The sequence below is a fragment of the Chionomys nivalis genome, chromosome 22, assembly GCF_950005125.1.
Source record: "Chionomys nivalis chromosome 22, mChiNiv1.1, whole genome shotgun sequence".
Taxonomy (NCBI): Eukaryota; Metazoa; Chordata; class Mammalia; order Rodentia; family Cricetidae; genus Chionomys; species Chionomys nivalis.
In genome coordinates this window covers 22,978,721-22,992,838 of record NC_080107.1, presented here as the reverse complement: position 1 = coordinate 22,992,838, position 14,118 = coordinate 22,978,721, and positions in this window count along the sequence as shown.

Below are 14,118 nucleotides of genomic sequence, written 5' to 3'. Positions count from 1 at the left end.
GGAAGTACATTACTTTCAAGATTTTGCCAAGGAAAGGAATACTCCTCGACCTAGTGAAGTTAATGTTTTTCTTCCTCAATAATGACAAAGTAATTTACAGAATTAAGTGGCCTAAGTGAAGATATAGCATTTGTTCATTGTCAGAATTCGGAAAGCAAAAACCTGTGTCCAAACATGAGACATCCCTCTCTCGGCCCACATAGGCAGTGGGGACAAGTGCAATGGAGAGAGAAGCTAAGTCAGGGTGAGCTTCATGACATCTTGAAAACCTAGAATATTCCTTTAAAAGTCTCTTATTCTCAAATAGCACACAGCACCATGGCTTGCTCTAGACTATTCTTGGAGAGCTATATAACCTACCTTTAAAGTGTCTTGCATTTTTATCTGCTCCCAAACAGAAAAGAACATTTCTCTCTCTCTCTCTCTCTCTCTCTCTCTCTCTCTCTCTCTCTCTCTCTCTCTCTCTCTCTCTCTCTCTCTCTCTCTCTCTCTTTCTCTCTCTCTCTCTCTCTTTCTCTCTCTCTTTTATAGTGCAACATTCCTTTTGGGAAATAAGAAAAGATTTTTTTTTTTTTATCAGAGGCAGGACCTTCTTTAAGGGAATTAACAAGAAAATTTCCTAGGAGCATCTTAAAACCCCAAATTCTCACTTAGAACCTTTTAAGTCATTAAGTCAACTATCAAAACATTTGAAATGAAAGGAAAACAAAAAAGACTGAGTATAGCAAAGAATGAAAATGGCAAGCTTAGTCATTAATCATGAGATTTCACCTTTCTGCTTCTAGACTGCATGAATCACAAAATATATGGAAATACCTTCAAGTCTATGACACAAGAAACATCACATAAACAGACTTGGTAGCATTAATCATCACGCTTTGGACGTTTTTCATTTCGAAAGGAAGAAATAGCAGGTCAACAAAACTCAAAGTTGAAGCAAAGGATGAAAACTGATCTGTGTGATTTCATACGACCTAATTCCCTCCCAGAAAAAACAAGCATTGAGTGTGGCAGATAACACCCGACACTAGGGTCTAAATGTCCCTCACTCTGAGAACCAAGAGTTTAGATTAGAAGATAAGCCCCGCAGTGGGTAAGTGCTCCAGCATTTTATAGTTGTTTTGAGTGATGTGTCCTCTGGAAAGGGTCCGTAAGCAGCAGAGGACTTCAGAATCCCCATCTGTCATATGGGGAGACAAAAGGTCAGATCTGGTGCTGGTTCTGGTAAGGACTGATCATGTGACTTATGGTTCTCTCTGGGTCTCTGCTCCCCCATCTGCCCTTGAAAATGAACTTGACCAGATTGTCATAATTTTTCTGGATTTATACCATCCCACTTGAAAGAAATTTCTCCATAAATTCGCCTCAATATGGATGACAATGTATACTAACTTTACAGTAACATAATTTGACCACTAAACTGGCTTATTCTACAAAAAAGACCAAATGAATCCATTTTGGTCTTCCTTTGTCTTCTCTGCATTCCCCTATGAGAATACGGCACATCACACTGTTAAATGCATCCCTATGTCAGTGAAATGGGGGAGAAAGTGTTATTCAAGAGAGAAAGATGCTAAAAGTGTCCTGAATGTCTACAAAAGTCTCAGCTTTCACAATATGTTTTCCTTCAGCACTTTACAGGGTCAGTCTGCTCGAAAGTGGTACTCTGACGTGGCAATGACACCGTAGCTCAGTGGTATGGTAGTTCCTGAGTTCAAACCCAGGCCCTGTAAAGATAAATGATTAAATAAAGGATGGTTGTTCTGTATCTAAGTGGCAACTACTGCCAATGGCTGCTTAGCATAGCTATCTAGAAGAACTTTCATTTGCCCAATTCCAGGTAGAGAGATGGAAATGAGTGCAGGGTTCTCTCTTCACAGATTCACTAAAGAAGTACAAATTCCTATAATCACTTGTCTATGCTAGCCCAGAGCAGAGGCTCACACCCCTAATTGTAGAATTCAGTTGAACAGAGGCAGGCAGATCTCTGTGAATTTAAGGTTAGCCAGAACTACATAGTAAGAACCTGTACCCAAAACATTCTATCTTCTAAGAGAAAACAGGTGACTTTGCCAGGAGGAAGCAGACACAGAATGTGTTCAGAGGTATTGGAAACCACTAGGTACCCCTCACAATGTCCATGGTCGACTCTCATTGTACAAGCCCCTGATCCAGGAATATTAGAAACTGTTCAGTGGACGGTAGGATGCAGATATGAAGGGAGACACTGCAGATGCCAAAGACAGCAGCGCACAGTGACCTATAGGAAAAGACTGGAATCTTTCCGTACGCTGCCTACCAGTCAACTTTATTTAATCATTCATGGATTCCATTTACTGTTATAAATCAAAGAGATTGTTTCCCCCTCTCCTTTAATAAAGACCAGAGGAGGATTCTGAATGTCATCTTCTATTGCCCTCTGCCTTACTTTTTGAGGTTTTTTTTTTTTTTTTTTTTTTTCTGAACCTGAAGATCATTGTTTCAGGTGGTTGGCTGCCAAGTCATCTAGAATCTTCCTGTCTCAGCTCCATAATGCTGGGGTTCCAGACACACACAGCTATGCCATGATTTTGTGTGGGTCCTGGGGATTTAATTTTTTTTATTTATTTATTTAGTTAGGTTTTTTTTTTTTTTTTTTTTTTGGTTTTTCGAGACAGGGTTTCTCTGTAGCTTTGGAGCCTTTCCTGGAACTAGCTCTTGTAGACCAGGCTGGTCTCAAACTCACAGAGATCCGCCTGCCTCTGCCTCCCAAGTGCTGGGATTAAAGGCGTGCGCCACCACCGCCCGGCTGAGTCCTGGGGATTTTAGTGAAAGTGCTTTTGCTCCCACAGCAAGCTCTCTTACCCACTGATAAACTCCCCAGCCTCATTTTACTTAAATATTGTGAATAACATGCTTGTTTGGTGGGAATTAATTAATGGTTTCAGATTAGTAAGAAAATTAAGGAATAAAAGTGCTTGCTGTGCAAGCCTGTTGACCTGAGTTCAACTCCCAAAACCCACGTAAATGTAAACAAAGGAGAGCCAATGTAGCAAAGGTGACCTCTGACCTTAGACACACACACACACAATGCTTGCAGGTACATAATAAGAATAATTTTGTAAAGTGTGTTTCAAGAAAAATCTAGAACAGCTCACTCAAACATCTCACTTTACATTACCATCACCTCTTATACACTTTTAATAATTAAGCTTTTGTCCTTCAATCTAACCATCGTGTCTAAACCAAACTTGTACACAGGGAGAAAACTGTAGTTGACCTTCCTATAAATAAATGAAGATGGTGATAACTGTAGTTAGCCCACAGATAGATGTAGCAGGTGGGAAAGCTGGCATGGTATCTGTTTCCCAGCAATGTTGAATAACATGAAAGCTGGTTGTTGTTGTTTTAATGCAGGAATCTCCCTTCTTAGTGGGTCTGAACTATGTCGGTTGACCATAACATTGCTGCTATGCCCATAATAAACTTACCATGAAACCAAACCAAAACAAAACAAACAAACAAAAAAAAAACCATGTTCTCACTGAACTTAACATCAGAGTAGTATGCCAAAAAATGAGAATTCTGCTATAAGAGTATCAACTTGCTGCATGGCAAAGAAAGAGACGTCATTGTTGAACAAATGTCTTAGTTCCCCTAGGGTAGCTCCAGAAAACATGCGCAGCAACAGAGGACAATGAGATAAGCAGCCTATGCCTAGAAGTAATGATGTGTATCGTGATGTCACAGCTATCAAACACAATTCTAAATTGTGCTTGTGAACTATATATATTCCAAGAAATACACCGAGGTGAGGATGGCATAGAGCACCCTGTTTAGATAGTGTGGTAGAGGGGAACATGAGCTGCTGTGGTTTATCTTATTTTTATTTATTTTTAATTGCCTAATTCTTTCATGTGACTGTGCTTAGTTCTTGACTCATTCATGTAGTTCAACAATTATAGCCAAGAATTCACTATCCTAGGCTTGGAATTCATTTATAAAGCAGACATCATTCTAACACTTGCGGTCCTATAGTCTAATAAAATTCATAGAAATCAAACAAGCAAATAGCCCAGTGTGTTGTAGAATATTAGTTTGAAGATATGTTACATTTGTTTATGAGGTGGAACATTTGAAACATGATGCAAAGATGTGTTGCATTCTTTTATGTTACATTTGTTTAACTCTGTGAAGCTATGCTATTTTGCCTGTCTAAAATACCAGACTGGGCTAATTAAAAGCTGAATGGCCAATAGCAAGGCAGGAGAAAGGATAGGTAGGGCTGGCAGGCACAGAGAATAAAAGGGGAGGAGAGATCTGAAAAGTGGGGGATCGAAGAGCAAGAAAAGGTGAAGGACATTAAGGGTCAGTCACGCAGCTACACAATGCAGCAAGCAAGAAAGAATAATATACAGAAACAGGAAAAGATAAAAGCCCAGAGGCAAAAGATATATGGGAAAATTTAAGTCAAGAAAAGCTGGCTAGAAATGCACCAAGCTAAGGCTGGGCATTCATAAGTAGGAATAAGGCTCCATATTTTTTGGGGGGGATCGAGGTGGTGGGTCCTCAAAGAGCAAAGAACCAAAAGAGTAAAAACAACCAACAACATGAATAAATGTTTAACACAACAAAATCCACAAACAAAGACAGAGAACTGAGAACAAGAACAATATGGGTATGGAGATGTGATTGTGTTCAGTTAGTTCAGGAAAGTCTTTCTGAGGCATTGATATTTAAAAGAGAGTTAAATGAACATGAAAAGCAATGAAACAGTGAGAAAAAGGCTGATATATTGAAAACTAGTTAGGACACTAGTGCCACATTGCATTAACTAGAATATGAGTGACTTTTACTTTAATGTCCTGTTGTGTTACATATGAGAAAGGAGTTATCAGGAAGAAAGAATTAATGACAGGCCAGAAGCAGACCCTTTTCAATTCCTCATTAAACACTAGTAATGAAAATGAAAGAGAGAAAAAAAGGAAAATCATGAACAAGTAGTTGGCATGGGGTGGAAGGAACATCAAAAATCTGGCACATGAAGACGAAAGCAAAGGTATTATTTTGTTCTTAAATATAACTCTAAATACATTGGTTTAAGTGTGTGTAAGATAAAGATATAATTGGTAGGATTCAAAACAGAAGTTCTCTCTTTTAAATCCCTTCAAAAGACAAAAGCAAACAAAATATGGTCCAAATATCAAGAGCGAAAACATAAAAAGTGGCAAAGAAACACGGAAAATAGAATCTATAAAACAAGTTGACAGAAGTAGGACCAAACATATCAGTTATGACAATGTATGTAAATGTGTTGAACTCCCCAATTAAAAGGCAAAGACTTAGGTTGGAGTAAAAAACAACATTCAACAATATGCTGTTTACAAGAGACAAACTTAAAACAGTATGATTTGGAATGGGTTATAAATAAATGATCAGTCGAGATATATCTGTAAAACACAAACAAAAAAGACAACAGAAGTGACAATATTCATGTCAGCCAAGGTAGAATTAAAGCTGAAAACCATTAACAAGACAAAGACGATTACAATGCCTTTCTAAATGGAGTCATGCTCATTTTTAAATGCGCTAAGTAGAAAAGTATCAAAACATTGAAGGCAATAACCTAAGTCAGCACTTTTAATCAAATTAAAGTATTAGATATCAATTCATCTAATCAATTATTACCAAATAAAAATGACTAGAGAATTTGATACACATTAAAATTCTCAACCTCTGGCTGGGCAATGGTGGTGCATGCTTTTAATCCCAGCACTCGGGAGGCAGAGACAGGTAGACTTCTCTGAGTTCAAGACCAGCCTGGTCTACAAGAGGTATTTCCAGGACAGGCACCTAATTAATTAATTAACTAATTAATTAATAAAATTATCAACCTCTGGACAGAAGATACATAAGGAAACATTCAAAAGTGTCAGTACTTAAGGGCATGAAGAAACTCAACAGGAATTCTCTAGTGCTGAATGTTTTTCAGAATAAACTTTCAAAATACAACTTAAACTTGTAAAATGTGAAATGCAATGAAACAAAATTTAAATTTTGTTTTTAAAGCCTGCAAACAATATAAGAAGCTTGTTATTCTATACACTACAGAAAAGAAGAAACACAAGTTAGTGCTATGGCCTGAAAAATAACAAAAATAATAAACCAATGTAATGAGGATTTAATGTGAAGGCAACTTTGTCAAATGCATCCAGTACACTGGGTTATTTATTTCCCAGGAAGAAATAGAAGTTAGAAGGAAGAAGGGGGTAAAAACAGAAAGTAAACAAACTCCAATTACAGGAAGCATTTTGAGTCATGGAGCACAGACTAGAAATGAAAGAAATAGTGCAAGGAAGGCAAGATGCTCATGGCATCTCCAGAACTGTGGCTGAGTGACAGAGGAGATAATGGGACTGTTTTCACTCTACCCACACCACTTAGTTTGATTCTAAGGAAAAAGTGAGACATTTCAGGTTTGTGAGCAAGAAAATGATATCACCATAACTATGTCTGTTCTGGAAACATATCTGGAAAGATAGGTAAGACTAGTGCATCCCTCAGACCTCATCAGAGAAGATTCTGCAAGAGATGGCAATGAGTGCAGAGGCCCACAGTGAGTGAGGGTGCAGATAATAGACTTCAGAGTGCTCAGTCCTAAATGGATATACCGATCACACCATTATTCTCATGACTCAAGTGTAAATGAAAAAGAGAAGATGGAAAGAGGGTAAGCTTGAGATGTTGGATGACGACAGGTGAGCAAATATTTTCTTTATGCATCAGAACAGCTACAAATATGAACTCCAAGGTAGTTGTGATAGCATATGTAAGACCCATGCATGCTCAAGCCAGACCAAATCCCACCATGAAGGAGGGTAGGTACATCAAGTCCCAAACCTAGCTGAGGAACTGTTCATAGCTGATAGCAGCTAGGAGAATAAGAGTTAGTTTTCCTTAAGGGTATGGCTCCTGATAAGTTGAACATGCTCTGGTAGATGGCTCAACACCCAAGAGTATATGGATATGTACTAGACTACATATGTTTTTAAAACTGAAATGACACAAAGTTAGATGGGTATAGATCTAGAGGAGATGGAGGAGGAGAGTGACCATGTTCAAAACAAAGAGTATGAACTTCTCAGTTACTAAAAATAAAGGCTTAATAAATGAAAGATGTCCATAAAAGAAGTCAAAACGAGGTCACGGGGAAGGGGTAGACAGCACAGGAAGAGGTAGACAAAGAGAGAACTGCAAGAGATAGATAAGATCTCCATGCAGAAGAACAGTGGTCAAAGCTGAAAAGAACTCTGAAATTATGTATTCCTATCAGTCCATTTGTTGGCTAAATTGGAGCCTAAAGTCATTAAGGGAATTGTTCAATTGTTCTCAAAAGTGTTAAAAAGTGAGGCTAAAATCAAGACAAAGTTCTCTAAGTTTCCATCTTATTCTTCCCATCATTAACTCGGCATATTGAGTGAGAGAGAGGAAAGACTTGAAAATATGTGGGATTTTTAACTCAGTGGCGACATCCAAAACAGAGAACTTATGGGGTATATTGTATCTAGTCCTGGTCCTAGAGAAATGTCAAGCTAAACAGAACTATCAGTCAGTCTTTTCCTATTCGGAGACTATGATCAATTGTTATTGAAAAATGTGAGGTGGATTTGGTTGAGTCCAGCTTCAACATTGTGTCTATATGTTATTGTTTTAACTACTGAATTCAGAAATGTAGGTTTTATAAATAGACATTAAATATTAAATCTTCCTAAGGATTTAAGTTATTTTGGCACCATCCTGTGCCATGGAAGACAATGTGCAAAATATATGTACATGCATGCATGCAAACACATGTGTACTAACACATGCACAAAGATCCTTATATTTTTATTATTGTGTATGTAGATTGTCATAGCACTGCGAGCTTCATATACATTCACAGAAGCTTCATGGGTGGTTTTTGTCATGTTCTTCTTGCATGCTACAATCATTTAGAAAGTATACTTTCTGAAACTGGATGTGCTTTGTCAGTATGCATCCACCGCTTTACTCTTTTAAAGATTTTCAGTGTTGGGAATTAAATTCAGGACCTCATACGTCAGGCAAGCACTTTACAATTGGTCATTTCTCAGTCCCTTGTTTATTATAAAGAATTGGTATATAAAACACAAATCCCCCATGTAAATGATCAATAGATCCTGCAGGGAGATCTTAGTTTGTAAAGAATGAGAAGTCAATAGCAAATTCAACATTGCATCCCCATAGCAAACAAAATAGAGGCACACACAATTATAGTAAGAAAATATATGGGAGGCAAAGCATTCATAGCCTCCCTCAGCTTTAGCTTTTCCCTAGATCACTTTTCTACTTGTTTTTTTTTTCATTTCCCCTTTTGTTAAACATAGAATCTTTTCTCATACAATATAATTTGAATACCATTTCCCCTCCTGCTACTTCTCCCAGTTCTTCTCACCTCCTTTCTGATCAGTACCACTCCCTTTTTGTCTCTCATTAGGAAAGAATAGGCTTCTATGAGATAATAACAAAATATACCAATATAAAATTTAGAAGATAAAATGAAAATCAACATATTGAAGTAGGACAAGCCCAGTCAAAAAAAAAAAAAAAAGAGCCCTGAGAAATCGTTTACAAATTCAGGGGTCCTGTGTATCTACATTTCAACTTTTTGGACATGTTTGAGCCAAATGAGTACTTTCCTCTGGTGTTCCATTTATCTTCACGTTAGAGATTTGTTAATATTTCCTAATATATATTTTGCACTTCAGAGAACCCCAATCCTCCATTACTTCTGGGTATACTTCAGATCAGAAAATGTTGGTTGGTTTTAAAACCCCTTTCTCACTTTTTAACACCCGATATCTGCTCTCCCCTTTGCAGGCCTTCTTCTCTCTCTAGAATGCTCCTGTGAATACCCTTGGGAGGGCTGTTCCTCCAGTGTGTCTACCAAAGAAGACTGCTACAGATAAATATGCTCAGAAAGTAGACGTTTACCAGCATATTTTTGACAATAGTCTCCCATAATGTTCGTCAGGTCAGAGTCCATGTGTTCTGCCTGAATCATTGCCTGTCAGGACAGCCTGGCTTTCCGTCAGATTTCTGTCCCTCTGCCCTAATTCGCCGAGGCTTCATTGGTTTGCTGACTTTGCAGTTCTTCCTCATTTGGTGGCTGATTGGAGTTTCCTTGGTTTATCCCTTGGACTTTTGCAGCTGCTGTACTCAGATATGGGTCCTGCTCTCCCTTTCTCTGACCCTAAGCACTTAGTGCAACCTTTAGGGCCCACAATCATAGTCAATGCTCTCTGGCCTTACAGAAATTCCTAGTTCTTCATGTCAGAGATATCAACAGTAGCCTTACTTATTATTAGTCAAATACATATATTTAGTTAGTTTTTCAGAGAACTCTAAGAACTCTTATCAACAGAGGAATAATTTAGTGCCTACTTCCCCTCCAGGAAGTTGCAATTTTAGTCTCTTGAGCAAGATGGTGAAGAGATTTCCAAAGACACATTTTTTTTCCTCCCTCCTTATAATTCCTGAACTACCCTGGGAACTCTAGAATTTCTGGTCAGTTTTTGTTTCCACATAAGGCATTTCCCCTATACCCAAAGCATTTTCAGTAAATCTCTATAATCTAGATCTTGATACTCATTCAAACTGATAGACATTTATTCCTGTAGTGAGTTCAGAATTCAAGATCTTTTTAGTCACTTTGACAGGAGGTTAATGTAGATGGCACAGAAGGGTCACTTGACCAGATGGATCTTAGGCCTAGTAGGTTCTTCCTCACATTGACTAGATGTCATCATCCCATGATTGACCCAAGTCTTCCAGGGTTGAGGCTGTCTTCCATGGAACCAATTCCTACATTGTAGGAGGAGGGCCTGCTTGTTGACTGTCTTGATTCTTTATTTTGACCATTTTGTTTGTCGGACAAGAGAGAGATGCCATAGTGCTGCCAGAGACAGATGCTGCGAATTTTACCTGGTAAGCCACTGCCACGTGGCTATACACAGATTACTAGAAATGGGTTAAATTAATGTAAGAGTTAGCCAAAAAGAAGCTAGAACTAATGGGTCAAGCAGTGATTTAATTAATACAGTTTCTGTGTCCTTATTTTGGGGCTAAGCTAGCCAGGCAGTCGAGATGAACAAGTGGGCCCTCCTCTTACACTACTTGTCTGGAAGAAGGTCAGTGGATGAATTTAAGTGACTTGTTTGGATCTTTTGTGTAGAATAATCCTTTATACTGTGTGAATATTTGCTGTTGCGATTGGTTTAATAAAAAAAAAATCTGACTGGCCAACAGATGAACAGAATAAAGTTAAATGGAAGAGCCAAACTGAGAATGATGGGAAGAAAAAGGGCAAAAAGAGGAATTGCAAGCAGACACAGAGAGAAGCAAGATAGGCATGCTGTACTAGGAGAAGGTATCGAGCCACATGACAAAGCATGGATAAGAAATATGGCTTAATTTAAGTGTAAGAGTTAGCTAGTAAAAAGCCTGAGCTTTTGTCCAAGCATTTAAGACTCCATGTTGGTTATTTGGGAACTAGTGGGCAGAAAGAAACATCTGTCTATAGATGATACCCAAATTTTCAGCAAGAATTTGCACATAAAACCTGAGAAAGCTTTTTAAAAGGTTCTAAAATGAAACCAAACATGCCTCCCAAGTCTCATGTCTCACATGGGCTATAGTATAGAGAGAGACATCTCCCAGCCATTTCCTGTGGACTTGAGCCCCACTAGCATGAGCCCCACCAATGTGCTCAATGTGGCAGATTTGGGGTGTTGCTCATATACATAGAAAAGCTTACAAATATGCCGTAAAGGCAGATTCAGGTGGAAAAAAACCCTCTAAATGTGTCACAGTGTGTTTAAAAATAAACATAGGCTTGGAAAAGAGAAGAGAAAGGATATATAAAAAATATACCTTAAAATAATAAAGTCCTAAAAAAGGAGAAAGTAATAATAAAAGAAGAAAACCATGTAAAGATGAAAAATACACAAGAGAGTCTAGATCCTGTATCTTATTGTGTTCTCTTTAAATATTTTGGCTGCTAGAACACACTGGATTGTGAGGCTGCTAGATTAGACCAAGAAGTATAGTTCAAAAATATTTTGACTTTATAATGTTAAGTCAAAAAATGGGTATTGCTTTGGAAGAGAGCTTATGCTTTTATTTCAACAAGAAATAAGAGGCTGTGGCTTCATTCTGGGCTAAGAAAAATCTAATTTGATTGAGAAAGACCCCCCGAAATCCAGACTAGACATAAAGAAATAAACCAAGAAGAACTACACAACATTTAATGTGTATTTTACCTGCTAAAACACATTTAAAAAATTATCTTTGGTTAACTTATATACAATGCATAGTATATACTTGCATTAATGCAGATATGTATGTTGTCTTTAAAAGTTTATGTATTTTTCAGAGCAAATGGACCAGACATAAATGAAGCTGGATGGCCTAGGTAATCCAGCATCTAGGATCTTCAAGGATGCTGACTGAGAGTATCCAGCCTCATAGAGTATTCCAGGCAAGACCTATAAATTATCCTGATTTTTCTCAAAGTTTCTCCAAAAATTACCTGTGTCCTCAAACAACAGAAAGAAATCTAGAGAATGATGTCCATATATGCAAGAGATATGTTATGGATGTTTATTATCATTTAAGGAGGGTTGGTTACAAATTGTTATTGATTGGTCATAGTACAAAAAGATAAACAAAGGAGTTAAATTCAAAGATCTCTTTCTAAAAGAAAAAGGGGTATATTATATAGAAATGAAAGAATAGAAGGGTAGGTTATTGAATTTACTGTAATCCAAAAAGCAACTATTAATCTCAAAACATTTTATATTGATATGGATTTTGGTTTATTAACATAAATTTAAAGTTACTTTTACTATATTATATTATATTTCTACTCTTGCTTGGGGTATTATGCTTATACAACTCATATTAAAATGTAATATATAATTAAAAATACAGATGAATAGTTATCGATAATAATCAAACTTATATTCATAGTAGGTATGTTATCAGTGTTAAACAGATATATTTGGATAGATGGTCTTCAAACAGTTCAATGACCTACAGAATATGGCATTTAATATGTTTAATAACCTAAGACTTTTCATTAAAATGAGACACATCTGCTCCTGGTAGCACCAATCTCCTTCAAAGAAGATGATGGACATTGAAAAAACTTTGTTTGTTTTCTTTATGGAAAAAGCTAGCCATTTGGGCAAAGAAACTGCTCTTGCTTCAACTGATCATGATATACTGTCCAAACTGAATAAGCAGAATGAAAACAAACAAAATAAAACAACAATAAAAAACACCTGTGAAATTTTTCTAAGACAGGGTAGGACAGTCCTTCAAAAATCCCTGCTTCTCAGAAAAATCTGTCAACAATACTAGGCCTGTAGGCCAACAATGGATGTCCCAATGTCACAGAAGAACCTAGAGTGACTGTCCAGGCCGCCAGATGTCCCTGCCATTAGGCAACGTTTCACCCTTCTTGGGTCTTTGATGGAGTTGAAAACTAGATAATCATAGATAAAGTTTTCCTTAGTCATGATAAAAGGTAAATTAGGTACAAAACTTAATAGTTACAAAGATAAAATAGGTAACAGATTATTTTCTCTAATTTGTCGAATACAAATGGATTTAAAAATGATGTGTGGCCAAGGAAAGCATCAAGAGCATTATTTATTAATTTTAATAAGTATATTATAGGGAAGATGAAAAAGTAGAACAATTCAAAGGAAAATCTTTAGAGCTGCATAAAGCAGTTATCTTGTCCTTCACGAAAACACTATCCTTGGATGTCCTGGCATCTAAATTGAAAACCATCAGAGAACACATATGTTATGAGGCTTCCTAAATTAAATAGAGAATACTACAAGCTAGATCTAATTTGGGGATTTAGTATTTTATTATATGAATATATAAATCTCTAATATAGCATTTTAACATCATACTCATACAAGTAACTTCTTAATATTATTCATTTTAATGTATCTATTTTCTATTGCCACAAAATACATCACAGTCAACAATAATTTAATTTGTTAGAGTTCTTTCACTTTCTAGGTAGCCTCAGGTTGTATTTCTTTCCTAGAGTGGTGACCTAAGTGCATGCCTTTAATTCCAGCACTGGAGAGGAATATAAGACAGGGAGGGTGACAACTCTCAGTCAGTCTAATACTGAGGATTCCTGCAGGCAGGATCACCAGTTTGGACTGAGGTATAGGAAAGAGCCAATGGCTGACTATTTTGCTTTTCTTACCTTCAGGTTGAACCCCAATATCTATCTGTCTCTGGGTTTTTATTAATTGTACCACAAGGATCCTAGGGAAGGGTCCATTTCTCACTCACTGGGGCTGTGGGCTGAATTCAGTTCCTGTCAGGAAAGCGTATAGATGTGTGTGTTCTTGTTCCTATCAACTGAGGTTCTCCAGTGTTAGGAGGTCAGCACATGACATGGCTCATGGCCACCTTCTTTCTTCTTCAAATTCAATGACAAGTGTGTGGAGTCTCGAGTCATGTCTCTCTGGCCTCAGCTTTGACTTTAAGGACTCATATTTTATTTAAGTCACTTAAATAATCTCTCACCTCAACCTCCTTGTCTTTAACATTCACAAGGCCTTTATTTCCATAAGATTTGACATATTGACAGGTTCTGAGGATTAAGGAATCTTTAAGAGACATGATTATTTCTACTATGTTTGAACACCAAAGATGCTGGGTACCATGCAGATCTCTACAATAAACTGTCTCTCTTCATGTGTCTGTGAAACTACTTTGCACAGCATCCTACCTTAGAGGAATGAATTTATGCTCATACACACTTTTACACAAAGGCCAGGATTGTGCAGTGTCCTCTGGTTTTACTCTACAGTTCAGTGTTTACAGGTTTACTTTGGCTCCTTGGGTACAAAGAAGACATTTTTATTCATCAATGTGTTCGAGATTGTGATCTTTAAGTGGAGCTGTGCAAACAACCACGAAGTCCTAATATTACCTTGGAAATGCAAAACGTTGATCTTTACTTTCAGGCTTCAAATTGCTTATCAGGGCCTATAAAAGACAAAGTAAAGACCATAAAGACACGCA